We start from the raw sequence: 17,412 nt of genomic DNA, 5'->3' as shown, positions 1-17,412 counted from the left end.
TCTTTGTGACCAAGAGCATAAGTTAGAAGTAGACTGCCTCATGTTATATTGAAGTTTATAGTTCTGTCCATGACTGGTGAACAATGGACATTTAATTACAATAGAGTTGGAACTCAAGACTTCAATTATATTAACATTGTGCTCTAGTCAATGGGGACTTTTTTTAGTACAAACATTCACTACAAATGAAGAGACAAAGTGTTGTTTCCTGAGATAGCCTAATCTGATTCTATTTGAATTAAGATACTCAAAAAATTATCTGATTACTTATTAAAACAAGGATAAAGTATGTGGGGTACACAGAGCATCATCATCCACGTGTAATCATCTTGTATATACTACCACTGGATTTCAATAATATTTTTGAAATGTTAGAAAGAAAAATTTTGAGAATTTGCATGTTTTCTAGATCAGATAGCTTTATGAAGGAAAGTTTCATACATTTCCAAAGCTCTTAAAATCTGAACTTGTTCAAATAAGTATATTTTATTCAAGACTATAAGGTTGGATGAAAATGTAAAAAAAAAGTCAGATATTTTTAGTGATTTAAATATTCATGATTTAAAATTAAATGTTCAACTTAATTGCTTTATACTCCATAGGGATTTTAGTAATCTGTACATTACTTAGTATCTTTCTGCATCCCATAAGGCAGTCAGAAAAACAACAACATGAATACATCTTGGTCTTGTATATCCAAACAATTCCCAATGTTGCTGGAAAATATTTGTGCCTCTAACAGACAATGAGTTGTAAAAGAAAATATTGCAGTTTTCCTGAAATCTGTTAGAATGATCATACTGAAAGATTCCAAACCTTTAAATTTATCTTGGTGTTTGATTTGAACCACACTCTGAAAGGTAATAAGTTTCATAATTTACTACCTGCTGTTAGGTAATATTTGTGATTTTCTTTCTTTAAAACTTCAAGTGATTTTCTTTATTTTTAATATTTTCTACATCATGTTTCTTTCTTCTTAGCCAGTTTTTAAGCTACTAGAATTTACATGAAGTATTTATATATTCTGTCATGACTTGTCTGTCTTCTTCCCACACCTGTCACTTGTCTGACTAGGTGAACAGATGACTTTGTCTTCTTCATTACCTTCTAGAACACCGTCAAATTCTCCTAGAATAACCTAGTGGGTTTGCATCAATCTGAACCATGTACCGTTATGCACTCAGCTGCTATCCCCAATTTTCTCTTTTACCACCCATTTTCATTTTCTTGTTCTCTGTATGGAGTCTATTCTTTCTACAAAGACATTACTAACTCTCTGAAAATGGCTCTGGTCTTAATAATTTAAAACCCTTCTTCTTTTCTTCCAAAATTGAAACATTGAAACTAAGAGAAAAGTAAGATTCTCTTGAAAAACAATATCCTATCTCTAATTCACATTAGAAAAGGAAAAAGAGAGAATTCAGGGCACAGAAATTTCTTCTATTATTTGATATAAGGACAAAGGGGCAAGTAATACACACACACACACACACACACACACACACACACATATATATATACACATATATATATGTATGTATTGTTGAGCCTTATTATACATATGTACATATATTATAACAGCTTCTTAAAAGTAATACAAGTTAATGGGGCGCCTGGGTGGCTTGGTCGGTTAAGTGTCCGACTTCGGCTCAGGGCATGATCTCACGGTCCGTGGGTTCGAGCCCCGCGTCGGGCTCTGTGCTGACAGCTCAGAGCCTGGAGCCTGTTTCAGATTCTGTGTCTCCCTCTTTCTGTGACCCTCCCCCATTCATGCTCTTTCTCTCTCTGTCTCAAAAATAAATAAACGTTTAAAAAAAAAAGTAATACAAGTTAAAATATGAAAACATAGGCAATACACTCTCTAATTAGAAGCAAAATTATACATACTAATCCTCTTTTCTTCTTCAAATATATATTCCCAGTCATTTCTTGTAATGATTTTTTTCTTTTTACAATGTAATATTTTCTGTCTTTCCTTGTGTATTTTATTATAAACTGACTTTAATTTTTTAAATATTTATTTATTTTTGAGAGAGAGAGAGAGAGAGAGAGAGAGCAAGACGGGGGGAGGGGCAGAGAAAGAGGGAGACACAGAATCTGAGCAGACTCCAGGCTCTGAGCTGTCAGCACAGAGCTCTATGTGGGACTTGAACTCATGTACTGCGAGATCATGACCTGAACCGAAGTTGGACGCTTAACCAACTGAGCCACCCAGGCGCCCCTAACATAAACTGAGTTTAATTAAAAAACTACTTTTCCAGGTTATTAAAAAAGTATCTAAGTAAAAGATTTCAAATGAAATCACAGGAGTAAACTAATCAGAATTTAGAATTTATCATTTTCCTCTAGCACAATTTCATATTTAACTTTGCTGCTGTCATGAAAAGTAATAACATAAATCACAGTAAAAATGTTTAATAAGTAATATTCTTAGAGTACATTTCATGATCAAATGCAAATATATAAATTTCTAATATGGGTTAGTAGAACAAAAATCATCTAAAAACTAGGAGCCTACTTTCTAATATCTTTATGATGTTTATTGGATTAATTGATCAAAAAACATAAATCTACATTTAAATATTTTAATAATTCTGTGTGCGATATGAGACCATAAAAATAATTTTATGGAATTAAAATTTACCATCTTGTGAATGTTTTTATTGATGATTATAGATATAATTACACAATTAGATAATTATACCATAAGTATAATTTGATAAAGTTATTGAACTCCTATATGAGAGAAATCAGTATTTGACCAGATTTAGAAATATATATGCTTTAAAATTTATGTCATATTCATATGTATACCAGGAGCTTTCCTAAAGCGTTTAACTAAACTATCATTACTGGTCATGGTCTGCAATTAAACACTGGTTTTCTCTTTGAATGTTCACAATTTACTGGAGACATACTGTTATATTAATTTTTTCATAGCACTGACTCTTTTCCCTCAGCTTTCATGACATACATCACCAGATTATATCTGAACTAAATGTTTTTTGGCATAAAGTCAATTGCCAAGGGAATTGGCAATGATTATATTTTTTCTTTCCAAGGAAAGAAGAAATAGAATACAAATAAGAAGGGAAAGAAGATGGAATGCTGATGGGTTTCAGTGGTGTGAGAACATTCACAATTGATATGGCCACCAGTATAGTAACAGATGACTGAAGTGCCTATTAGAAATGTACGGAATCAGCAACACGTAATGCCGAGTACTCGTGAGCTAAAGATTTTTGGCATCAGAGTCAATTGCTTCTGTTGATCCCTTAGTTTCATGTGTTGTTATTTCATGCTCAGTGTGATGGATATTTATCTCAGGAGCTCAACTGAGGTCGAAAAGAGAAAACAGAGCTACCAGGTATTGGAGTAGCCAATTGAAACATGTCAAAAATGAAACAGTTAAGGCTTCAACCACTTGCTGCAATGGTATAAACAGGAATCTAAAACCAGAGGAAGTGTTGACTCCTCTTATTCCATTTTTCTCCACAGAATGGCATATAGGTTGAGGGTCATGTAGATCCACATGGATGGAGGAGTCAACCCAATGTTGAGGCAGTCCTGAACAAGAAGTTTCAGCAGTTTTATGGATTCAGCAGTGGGAGCAGTGGGGAGGGGAAGGGAAAAGCTAGGAGTGAAAGAATATTGGGTGCTGAGTCAGGGGGTGAAAGAGAATGTCTTCAAGACTTTACCCCTCTCTCCTCCATAAAGAAGCCTTGACAGAGGTACTCAAGAAGACCTCTACCCAAGACCTAAGGTAAAGAAACCTAGGAATGGAGCCCAGGGGCAGGGAAGACAAAGCTACCTTGAGCCTGACTGGCAGAGGGCCTGAATCCTTGACTACAGCACCCCTCTGAGACAGCAGGGTACCCTGCTCTAGTCTGGTGCAGGGACAACTTTTCCTCTTTATTATTCCCTGTAGTTGGGCCTGGAAAAAAACCAAAAAACAAAAAACAGGTTTCTAACCAGTAGCTGGACTCCCCCTTTACATTAGTGATATCTGTCTGATTGTGAGAACCATGTGAAATGTAACTGTTAGCCCTATAGAATGGTGTGGTTGACAGCCTGCTCCAGGGGCGTCTCCAAATGACACTTTAGAAGTGTGGGTCGAAATGAAATCCTTACAGATAAAAGAGGGCAATTAAATAGAAAAATAAAGGTATCTAATAAGTTGTATATTTTTATGCTTCTGGATGTATGGGCCTCTCTTTCAATTCTCTGGAAAATCTAGGACTGTCAGTAATTACTCCACATTGCCTCTCATTTTTGAGAAAAAGATGAGAGAAGGAGAAAGGAAGGGAAACACACCAAGGGAAGAAAAAGTGGATCAGGAAGTTAATATTATGATTGTGTAGGGGTGCCTGGTGGCTCAGTTGGTTAAGTGTCCGAGTCTTGATTTCATCGCAGGTAATGATCTCATGGTTCATGAGTTCATGAGTTCGAGCCCCATGTCAGGCTCTGCACTGACACCGTGGAGCCTACATGGAATTCCCTCTCTCCTTCTCCCTGCCTCTCCCCCACTCTCTTTCTCAAAATAATTAATTAAAAAAAAGATTGGGCAATAAATTATTTTCAAGTTTATCTTAAGAGAGAACAAAAGGAACCAGGACATGCTCTATTAGATAGGCCATAATTTAAGAATTGATAATAGTGTGAAAAGGATTCTATACTAATAAAAATAAATTTCAAGTGAGTGCCCCTGAGTGCAAGAAAGTTACTATAGAATTGGTTTTTTATTCTCCCTTTTATAGTAACTTTCTGAAGTCTATGGGAAATTCATTAAATATGAGTTCAATTGCCTATGTCTTATGTTCAGGCTCTTGGTCACCGTATAGTTGAGTGACAGTTGGAGAATCCTTTGTCCAGACATAAGAATCCCAAGAATGAGAATAATCATATGCACTTATTATATATGTGTGTTTATAAATATATATCCTGGTTCCTATAGCCCCACACATGGGATGGATAAAACAAAACAGAGCTTCTGGTGGCCGCTGAAGGGATGTGGATTCTAGGAGAAGAGAGCCAACAAGGCTGCCAGGGCATCCTTTGAGGCAGGCTAATGCAAATTTGGACGATAAACTCTGTTTTCAGGGAGTGGGGGCATGGAGATCATCTATAACAGCCAGTACAGTTGAATCCCGCTCTGAGGACATTGCCCATCTGCATCCCACTGTTGCCTAGGTGAATGACTAAGGATTTGGAAGTAGCTTGTATTCCCTGGGGAATCTCCACTGACAGGTGTTACTAAGTTATGGAGAAAAGACAACCAGAAATGAAATGAGCCTGAGGGATTGTTTTTAAAATTTTTTTAATGTTTATTTATTTTTGAGAGACATAGAGAGACAGAGCATGAGCTGGGGAGGGACAGAGAGGGAGACACAGAATTGGAAGCAGGCTCCAGGCTCTGAGCTGTCAGCATAGAGCCTGACACGGGGCTCAAACCCATGAACTGTGAGATCATGACCTGAGGTGAAGCCGGATGTTTAACTGACTGAGACACCCAGGCGCTCCCGAGGGATTGATTGTTTTTAAATGTTTCCACAGAAAATCAGGATAAAATACAAATTAATTTTATATTATTTTTATAATAATCAGAACAATACATTTAGCCTTATATTGACCCCAACATAAATACTTAAAATTATTTAAAATCACCTTTTATGAAATGCTTTAAATGGTTTTAAAAGATTAGAATATATCATATTTAGTTTGATAGGTGCTTCGTCCTGTGAAAGTGGATCTTTATGTAATGGTCTGAAAAGCTACTATTCCACCATTTTCAGTTTTTGGAAGATCAGCATTATGAATAACTTCAACAGATGAACAGTGATATTTCAGTCTTATACACTTACACACCTTAAGTACTCTTTCCAAGAGTCTCAGTCCTGTTCACCATCTCTATAGCAATGAATATGTGTTGGCTTGTAGACATTCTTTAGGTTTATTTCAAAACAGTACATTTAACATAGTTTTCTTTTCTCTCTCCATATTGCTCTCTTTTTGTATTCTATATAACACAAAGTTTGAGTACATCAGACATGATGTAAAAATATGAAACAGGTTATAATACTAGTCAGTGCCTTGAACTTTTTTGAAGAATTTACTTGTATAACGTACAGAGAGCTTTCTTTTTTTTTTTTTAATTTTTTTTCTTAACGTTTATTTATTTTTGAGACAGAGAGAGAGACACAGCATGAACAGGGGAGGTACAGAGAGAGAGGGAGACACAGAATCTGAAACAGGCTCCAGGCTCTGAGCTCTCAGCACAGAGCCCGACGCGGGGCTCAAACTCACGGACTGTGAGATCATGACCTGAGCCGAAGTCGGACGCTTAACCGACCGAGCCACCCAGGCGCCCCCAGAGAGCTTTCTAAAATGTAAGATACTTCATATGATATATGGAAAAATTTATGCAATTATATTACAAAAATTAGCAGTTTACAGACTTAAAAGTTCCAGGAGTAGTTCTAAACCTGAGTAAAACAGAGGAGCAAATATACTAGAATAAATTTCAAATTGGCGAATGACCTTAATTTTAAATGTAAAATCATTAAAATAACACAGGGAAAAAATAAGTAAATATTACTTTAATTTTTCTAAGCATGACTCCAAAAGCAAATAGCATGAAAAAGATAAGCTATATGTAAATAAGCGATTTGTGGGGTCAAGCCCCGTGCTGGGCTCTGTGTTGACAGCTCGGAGCCTGGATCCTGCTTCAGATTCTGTGTCTCCCTCTCTCTCTGTTCATACTCTATGTCTCTCTCTCTAAAATAAATAAACATTAAAAAAAAACACGTAAATATGTGTTTCCTTGATGTAAAAAATCTCTTCAAATCAGTAAAAGTGAGGCAACCAATAATAAAATACATAAGTTAGATGAATAAGTTATTCCTAAAAAATACATGAAACTATTTTAAACTTAATTTTTCAAAAAAAGTAAAATAAACAACACTGTCATCATTTCTTCTTCCTATCATATTAAATATTGGGTATTATATATATTAAATGTTGGGTACAGCTCAGGTGAAGGCCCATTTCATGTACAGACATGGAAACATGAATATCAATATAAACAAAAAAGAAGTTTGTACATTCTTATATGTACAATTTTAAGAACATATTGTAAAAATATAAATAAAATGTTGACAAAGTATTAAATTTAAAGATTTTCCCATCTTAATGATAATCATTGTAGCAACGAAATACAAGTTTCTTAAACAAATTGGGAGTAATTTATAAAACAAATGATGGTATTTCAGGGTAATGAGTCTCTAAAAGTGGTGTAGCAGAAGCATTCTCTTTACATGGAGTATGTTAACTGATTTTATATGTATTTTGAGTTAGAAACATATTACAAAAAGTTATAATACATTTTTTGTCTATAAGTATGACCTATGCCAAATACTATCAGTGTTTTCATACATAGTAAATTTATACTGAATTTGCTTTTTTTTAATTCTGTGTTTTACAGTTTGTCTGCAACATGTTTTCTTTTACAATAAAATGTATTTTGGTCCAAACAACAACAAAAGTATTTAGTGTAGATTATCCTTAAGAATATTTTTTAATGTATTCAATAAAAATTTATTGAATTACTGTTTTAAAATCAGATTGTGCCAGAGAGCTAATTTTTCAAAGTAGGTAACAGGAGAAACATTACACTTAGAATTTAACTGTTTAAACTGTAGGCATTTGAAGATCATTAAATACGGTCAGAAAGGGGTAATACATAAAAACTCAGTGCACTAATTACAATCAGTACAGCCACGCAGCAATCACAAAGAACACACATGCTATCACTTTTTGACTGAAAAATGATGAATATGGGCCTACCATAAGTGTCAATCCTGTAGCTAGGACAATTTTCCTAACATAAATAATTATAGATATTGGCTGTCCTTAATACTAGTTATCAAAAGTGACACAGGCCTTGTGTGTACAAGTGGAAGGGGAAGATAAAGTGCCTGGTAAGGTAAATTATATCACACGTAATAAAAAAAGATAGACTATTGAGTTTACTGAAATAAATCAAATGAAATCATATGATTTCAACATATGTTTTGTTTCAGAAAGTAATCCTATTTTACCATTTGTAAAAATAATTTATTGAAATACAACTATTCCCTGTGAGTGCAAGATAAACATTGAGACATTGTTTTAACAACACAAGTTTTCAGGCCATTTAGTAATTCTCAGATTTTGATTAGGAAATTGTAACTGTTTTTTAAAGGAATCAGACAGGTAGAATAACTTAAATGCTCATTAAAAAAAAAACACCACATTGGGGTACCTGGGTGGCTCAGTTGGTTGAGCGACCAACTTTAGCCCGGTCATGATTTTGAGGTTCGTGAGTTCCAGTCCTACATTGGGCTCACTGCTGACAGTGCAGAGCCTGCTTTGGATCCTGTTTTGGATCCTCTGTCCCCATCTGCCTCTGCCCCTCCCCCACTCGCGTGCCTGCGTGCACACCTTCTCTCTCTTTCTCAAAAAATAAACATTTAAGGGGCACCTGGGTGGCTCAGTCGGTTAAGGGGCCGACTTCGGCTCAGGTCATGATCTCGTGGTCCGTGGGTTCAAGCCCCGCGTCGGGCTCTGTGCTGACAGCTCAGAGCCTGGAGCCTGTTTCAGATTCTGTGTCTCCCTCTCTCTGACCCTCCCCTGTTCATGCTCTATCTCTCCCTGTCTCAAAAATAAAAATAAAACGTTTAAAAAAAATAAAAAAATAAAAAAATAAACATTTAATAAAAGAAAATAAAAAACAATGCATTCCATACTAAAGCCTTGAAAATTAAGTCTTAATGTACAGTATTTTGGTCTATTTGTCATGGTTAGGAATATTTCAAATAAAATATTTACATTGATTTATTCATTTATAACAAACCTTTACACTTTACAGAATATAAAAATTTCTTCTCTGGCTATGTATCCCGGTGTATTTTAAATATGCTATTCTCTATCTGATTGCTGAGTGCATACAAATCCAAGCCTGGCCAGGAGACTCCCCATTTTATACCTGTTGAACTATTCTGGATGTATAATTTTAGCACTCACCCATCTTTTCAATTTAATTGTCTTAGTATTAATGTTGCATTAAAATAAACCAAGCTGGGTTTGGTAGAATTCTGCTTTGTTAAAGTAGCTTCTTCCATGGTCTTTTCTAGTAGTCGCACTTTATTTTATTTTTTTTAATATATGAAATTTATTGTCAAATTGGTTTCCATACAACACCCAGCGCTTATCCCAAAAGATGCCCTCTTCAATACCCATCACCTACTCTCCCCTCCCTCCCACCCCCCATCAACCCTCAGTTTGTTCTCAGTTTTTAAGAGTCTCTTATGCTTTGGCTCTCTCCCACTCTAACCTCTTTTTTTTTTCCTTCCCCTAATAGTCCCACTTTAAAACTTAGCTACATTCATAAAATTATCTGGGGCCACAGTTCTCTCTCTCATATGATCCCTTACAGAAAAAAGTGACCAACACTTCCCTTTGAAATATGGCCTGGTGGATCGCTCACTGGTCAAAGTGTGGACATACAGAAAGAACAATACATTTTTTATAATAGTTGTTTTTTATCAAATATGTTATAAGGTAATAATCAATATAAAATATAGTCATTCAAGATATAAATGTTTTATAGTAATATTTTCTTTTTAAAAGGTGTTAGATTTTCAAAACTTAGCTAGTTAATAATAAATTATATAGTTAACCCAGATCTTACTATCATCATAAAAAAACTGACATCTTGTTTTTCCTAAAGTTTGGTGTTAATAAAAATCTCTTATAAATACGTGACTATTCTTCAAAAATGAAATCAAAACTTCCTTAACTGTATTATCAAGCTATGTAGTTATTGGCATGATGTGATATGTAATTAAAACTCAAAGTAACTTATCTGTTAAAAATGTTTCTAATTTTTATAATTTTAAAATTTAAGTTGTTTCATCATAACTTTTTATATTACTTGGCAAATACACTAAATATCTTGTGTTATCTGTTCTTTTGTATGATGACTGAAAATGAACTAAGCTTGGTACCTATTTTTTTTTTTTTCATGTCTTTAAGTACAGGGAGAGAGTTAAGACCTCTCTCATTCCTTCAACTGAGTTTTATATAAAAATGTTTTTATTAAACTTGCTTTTATTAATGTATCTTTCCATTTGTTGCAAATGAGCAGTGAGGTGATTACAAGACAGGTGGAAAAGAGAAGAAGGAAAAAAAACAGGTTCTGATTAGGGCAAAAGAATCTTTTTTTATATTTTCAGGCGGACTTTGCTCTACACATCAAATTCCTTTTAGAAGTAAATGACAGAGCAATTTAGAAAAGCAACTCAAATGAATTCCTATGACCTCTAACGGGCTGTAGAGAGCTAATTCAAACTGGGAAGAATTAAAGAGAAGCAAGATATAACCTTCAAATCTTGAAACTAGAAAATTGATGCCCAGGAAAATTTGGAATTGATGATAATCCGATGTGTGGGATGCATGCCTAATGTATTTGTCATAGATCCATCTAGGATATTTAGAACAAAGTGCAAAAGCATCGCTGTGAGTGGGGAAGGAGCAAGAGATGGAAAATGATAGCATCGCTTTGCAAGAATTTAAGCTTCTGGAATGACTTCAAAGAAAGCAAAATTAGCAAACTATTACAGTAATCAAGCTTAGTTTAAGTAAAAGATTTTCCCATAGCAAGGTCTTCATCCGAGCAAAATGAATATTAGTCAGATAGTACATTTCCTATTATTTTTGCTACTAAGTTGCTATTGTCATCTTCCTCATTTTGGAAAAGGACTGGAAGTAGAACATCTGCTTTTGATTAAATTGGTATGCCAGAATTTCTGTACAAATACCCATCATAATTAAAGGTTGCTATTCCTATCTTCTCAAAAGATGTTTTGAAAATTACATCTCATTTAGAAAAATTACTTTCCTTTTTATCTAATAGTTATTCTTCTTTTTGTTTCTCAAAAATAAAATAAAATAAAATGACCCATTCTGCAAAGGTTAAAGCCATTGTTCTCATTACTCTTCTGCGCATGACACAATTTTTTTGTGATAGCTGTCTTGGTAAGTTTAGCTAATAAATGAGTCTTCTAGACAACTTTCATATGCTTTTCTGCCTGAAAGTTTGTCACACTGCAAACTTATTCAAGAGCTTAGTTCTTTGATTTGTGTTTAATAGTGCTAGGGGGGACTCTGCCAAATTTAAAAGAAAATGAGAGGTAAAAAAAATAAAATAAAATAAAAAACTTTCTATTTGCCTTTTTAGATCTTTCAAATGTAAATATGGTCACAACTAAATGCTTTTCCACTTTTTCCTCAAACCTGTGCATTTCCCATTACCTCATCCCTCTTCCATACCTGTACTTAACAATGTTGAGAAATATTCTAAAAGATTCTGATTACTTAGCAACATCTAAAACAAATGGCTTGACATCTCCACCTCTGATTCTTACTATCATCTGAAACTCAAAATTTACAAGATGAAACACAAGTTCAGGCCTTTTTCTTCCTACATTTCTCATTTTATTTTTTTATTTTTTATTTTTTTTAAATTTTTTTTTTCAACATTTTTTATTTATTTTTGGGACAGAGAGAGACAGAGCATGAACGGGGGAGGGGCAGAGAGAGAGGGAGACACAGAATCGGAAACAGGCTCCAGGCTCCGAGCCATCAGCCCAGAGCCTGACGCGGGGCTCGAACTCACGGACCGCGAGATCGTGACCTGGCTGAAGTCGGACGCTTAACCGACTGCGCCACCCAGGCGCCCCTACATTTCTCATTTTAGAAATCGTCCCCTCTATCCGTCTAGTCATTCAACAAAAAATAATGAGTCACTTTTATAAATCAAATCTTCATTGTCTCTAGGCTTTATTTAGTTAAGACGATCATCAGTTCTTGGCTAGACTATTTCAATAGCCAGCTAACTATTTTCAAGATAATATATCTAGAAAACAAACTGAATTATCTCTTTACTCAGATTAAAGTCCTTCAATGACAAATCACATTACTTTTCCTCTGCATATATACTAGAGAATTTCCCTTCACACTTCATACTTAGCTCAAATATCACCATTCAGTAAAGTGACTCCTGAGTCATCCCTAAAAACCAATCACTACCCGGTCAGGGAATGTGCATACATTACTGTCATTGTACTAAATACATAGTTACACAGTTGCATTTTCTCAACTAATATATAGAACACTGTTGCATAACTACCTTCCTACCAGCATATGAAGGTGGGTCTACTAAATACAAGCACTTGTGAAATCAAGTGAAATAAGGCACAGTTGATTTGTGGAAGAGATACAGTATAGGCTCAGGTCTGTTAATAAAGCAAAATGTGAGCATCAAAGGGCTTCCTTGGAAATATCAAGGAAAAACAACTCCTATAACCAAAGATCAGGCAGATTTGAAAGAAATGCACCAGACTTAATTGTAAGAGAGCAAGGAGACCAGGGAAGGGGCAATTTCAGCTCAGGTAAATTTGCTATGCTGGAGTAGGGTCCTGACAGGGACCACCCAAAAAGTGGGACTTTGAGATTTAGAATAAAGATCTGTGTGTATGTACTTGAAAACCTTGTATACACAGTTGCTTTTAACCTCTGGTCCTTCAGAAGTGGCTCATTTCATCATATTGAAAAACAGAGGCTTTCTTTGATTGAAGACTATGGAAGGCTTCAAATAAGACAGGTACTTTACAACACAATAAGTTCCCTCTTCAGGGTCTATCTCCATTTCTCCATTTTCTCTGGCCATAATTAAGGTGAAATTGCAGCATTATCAGACTGAGAAGGTACTGGGCCTGCTAATGGAGAAAAGCATTATACACAAAGTGACTTTAGTACCTCCAAAATAATAACAATAACAATGACAACAACAACAAGGACAACGGATGGGATTGCTCTGGAGAGCTTGAAAAAGGACCAATCCCAATTAAATGAAGCAGAAACGCAAGAACATCAGTCACGATCTCTGAAGAAAAGGATCAAAAAGCTGAGAGAACTTAGTGTGCTACAATGGGGCTCCTAAAAAAGACATGAAACACACACACAATGACATTATTTCTTGAAAGGGCAAAGAGCCCACTCCATTTACCAAAGCAACAAGGAAAGCAGTGTCAAGTGTTAAGCTCAGTAATGACTCTCCTCTGTAAGTCTGTATGGGTGGTAGGAGAAATTAGAGAGCTGGACTCCTGTTAACACAGATGGTAACACTTAACTTCCATAGGAAATGTTAATGTAATTAATTGGACAGCAAGGTCAGAATGGTACTCAGGTTGTTGCTAAAGGAATATAGAGATGGCTCAAGGCAAGACAGAGAGCCAAAAATAACTGTACTCAATATATGTATTTGTATATGTAGGTATATATTGATATATGTTTTGTATATTTATATTTAAAAATAGACAAGCAGAAAGCTGAGGTCAGCCAACCCAAATGAAAAAATCATGATCCCTTGTGCTTAATTTATAGACCTGATCCTGTTTTCAGAATCAGAAACAATGTTTGAAAGAGAGAGAAGAAGAAGAATGCATTCAAAAACTATATTAAGTAGTGATTCCCTCAGTTCTTCTCTGAAGAGGCCCAATGTCATTTACCTGTATAACCATACTATAGGGAAATCAGAATACCCAGACCTTTCCAGACCTTTCAAGAGTTGGTGAATACAGTGCAAATTGACAATGATACCTGAGACCATAAGGCATCATCAAACCCATCAGAGGAAAGGGGCATACAACCTAAGTAATAAATCGTGAATAAGTCACAGGAACAAAAGGTAGAGCATAAGGAATATAGCCAATGATACTGTAATGGCGATGTAATGCGATGGATGGTAGCTACACTTGTGGGGAGCATAGCATAATGTGTAAATTTGCCAAATCACTGTATCCTACACCTGAAACTAATGTAACATTGTGTGTCAATTACACTCAAATAAAAGAAAGAAAGAAAAATAAATAAGTTGTGTCCTGCACTAGGTCTAAGTTTTTTTAAATTTTTTTTTCAACGTTTTTTATTTATTTTTGGGACAGAGAGAGACATAGCATGAACGGGGGAGGGGCAGAGAGAGAGGGAGACACAGAATCGGAAGCAGGCTCCAGGCTCCGAGCCATCAGCCCAGAGCCTGATGCGGGGCTCGAACTCACGGACCGCGAGATCGTGACCTGGCTGAAGTCGGACGCTTAACCGACTGCGCCACCCAGGCGCCCCATCTAAGTTTTAAAGAAAACTCCAGCGATGATTTCCCTACTTCTAAAATATAAAATTGGAACAGACATACTTAGCTGCTGACAGAGCCCTCACGTTGTTTCCTTAACCTGTACAGTAGAAGCTATTATTGTGGATAAGGCAAGGTAGAGGCCCCTGAAATGATGCAAATCTTCCCACTCTGATCAAGGTAATAAACTAAAAGCAATATTATATCTCTGGAGAAATGGCAGAAATTGTTGGCACCCTCTTAGACGTAAAAGATGGAGTTGGCCCCTCTTAAATCCCTATTTAATTCAACATCTGGTACATGAAAAAAATATCACATGGATAATGGTAGGAGCTAGTGGATTAGCACAGTTTAACCAAGTAGTGGTCCCAGTCACAACACCAGTGTGAGTTGTAGTATTCTTACCAAGTAAGATTAGCACAGTTTAACCAAGTAGTGGTCCCAATCACAACACCAGTGTGAGTTGTAGTATTCTTACCAAGTATTCTTACCAAGTTGTAGTATTCTTACCAAAAGATATGCAACTTTGATCTGTAGAATGTTTTCTCTTGCATACTCATCAAGAAAGATTAGAAGCAGTTCACATGTATATACTATACACTAATTCTCTTCCCCCAGTGCTATGTAATACATCTGCTCACCTTCCTAAAATAACCCAAAGGAATTCTGATGTGCTGGATACGCCTCAGAACATCACATTGGTCCACTCTATTGATGACATCATATTAATTGTAACTGATGAGTAAGATGTGGCAGGCATTCTGAATGACTTGGTAACATAACTTTATTCTAGAACATACAAGATAAAACTTACAAAGATTTAAGGTCTTGCCACATAGGTGAAGTTCTTAGGGTCCAATTGTCTGGGGACATGCTAGGACATTCCATTCCAAAGTAAAAGGCAAGTTATTGTACCTTGTACCTCCTACAACTAAGAAAAAGTACAAAGATTGGAAGGTACCTTTAGTTTTTTTTTAACTTAAAATTTAATTTAATTTAATTTTGAGGGAGAGAGTGAGAGAGAGAGAGTGAGCAAGTGGGGGAGGAGCAGAGAGAGAGAAGGAGACACAGAATCTGAAACAGGCTTCAGGCTCTGAGCTGTCAGAACAGAGCCCTATGCGGGGCTCCAACTTGGGAACAGCGAGATCATAACCTAAGCCAAAGTCACACACTTAACCCAGTGAGCCCCCAAGGAGCCCCAAACCCCTTTAGGTATTGATATAAACATATTCCATACAGTTTACTAGTAGTGTAAGTACTACTAGATTTGAATGAGGGGAGAATTAAAAATGGGTTTAAGGCAGTTTTAGGCTGTGATGTAAGAAGCTTCACCATTTAGGCCATTATAATCCTACAGATCCAACGGTATGTGAGGTATCAGTGGTAGAAAAATATATCATATGAATTTACTAAGTAATTCTAAGACTGACAAGTCTTAATAAAATAGTCACGGTGTAGACAGACACTGGAGCTCTGGAGGAAGGCAATGATTTCTGTAGCAGAGAACTCTGCAACATTTTAACACCAGCTCTTCACATGCTCCTGAGCAGTAGTAGAAAAAGTGTCTGACTACGAGACAGCAACTGATCATGTGTCCCAAACTTTCCACTATGAAGTAGATACTGTCAGATCCACAAAGTCGTAAGTGTGGGTGGGCTTAAACTCAATCCATCATAAAATAGAAGTCCACTCAAGCATATTTAAAGAGCATAAGTAAGCTCTGCAAGTAAGCTGCCCAGTCCCCAGTGTCACCTGCCAACATTGCACTAGTGCCTTTCTCTTTTAGTTGTTAACTATAGCTTAATGGCCTCCTGGGGAGGAGGTGATGAAAGATGAAAACACATGAACTTGTTTCGTGAATAGCCTGGTATGAAGGTGTAAGCTAAAACTTATCTGCATTTTCACTGAAGCTCTTCCCAAAAGTGGCCCTAGAAGAGAGCAGTGAAGAAATTCTCTCAATGAGCATGGGTTAAGGTTGCTTAAGTAGACAGAGAGAAGACCTTAGTAATATGCATACTCAAGACAACAGAGATTGGCTTACTTTTTGGTTAGGGGACTGGAAAGAGTGAAATTGGAATGCTGATGACAAGGAGACCTGGCGAAGAAGTAGGCAGGTGGGCCTACAGACATGGAAACAAAGCACAGAGATCTTTGTATCACAAATGAGTGCCCAGCAGAAGCATCACTAAATACAACAGATTTCAGTAGGTAGATTTCAGTCCATCTCTGGCCTATGCCAATCCAGTTATGTGTTCCATTATGCAATGGAATCATGAAAATCAATAATATAGTGGCAGAGGTATTTGATATGTATAGGCCCAATAGCATGGGTTTCTTCAAACCAAATACTACCTACTGGTGCTGCTGAATAAACAATTTGCTAGCAATACAGTCCCCAGTAAGTCACCATCCTGAAGGAAAAGAGCCAGCTATTTAATAGCAAGCTGATTGGCTCAGGTCCCTTCTGCCTTGAGCAGACAAATTTCCTTATTGATTGAGACTGACTCATATTCTTGGATTAATTTGCCCCCTCCTTTTTTTTTTTTTTTTTTTTTGCTGGAAGTGCCCACATCCAAGGGCTTCCAGAGAATCTCATCTACCAACACGGGATCTCACATAGCATCTCCTCATACAAAGAATCCACTTTACAGCAAAGGAAGTGTAGTGAGCACAGGATGATAAAATCCATTAGACACATCCACATAATGCATTATCAAGTTGTTTCTTACTACAGCAATGGAATAATAAATGGCCTTTTGAAAACACAGCTGAGAAGCCAGAAAGGAGATGACATCTTGAGAAAATAGGTTCTATCTTTCACGATAGAATATATGGCCATTGTATGGTGCTATGTCCCCCAGAAATACAATCATAGGTTTGGGAAACAATAGGTATAAGCCAGAGTGACCTCATGACACCATTTCCAGTGAACTGCTTGAGAAACTTGCAGTTCTCATTTCTGGTCTCCAGACAGGGAGTGCTTCCACAGGGTAGGGCACAATAGGAGTCCCACTGAACCTTATGCTAAAGCCATCATCTAGCCGATTTGAGTTTCTCTTGCTAATAGAAAAGAAAGGAGTTAATGTTCTGGTACAGGTAATTGACCATGATAGCCATGAGGACATAAACTGACACCATAAAGGCAGAAGGAGAAATCACTTTGCCCTTAGGTGACCCCTCCAGAG

Source organism: Neofelis nebulosa, chromosome 1, assembly GCF_028018385.1.
Source record: "Neofelis nebulosa isolate mNeoNeb1 chromosome 1, mNeoNeb1.pri, whole genome shotgun sequence".
Lineage (NCBI taxonomy): Eukaryota > Metazoa > Chordata > Mammalia > Carnivora > Felidae > Neofelis > Neofelis nebulosa.
Note: the sequence above shows the minus strand (reverse complement) of the source record.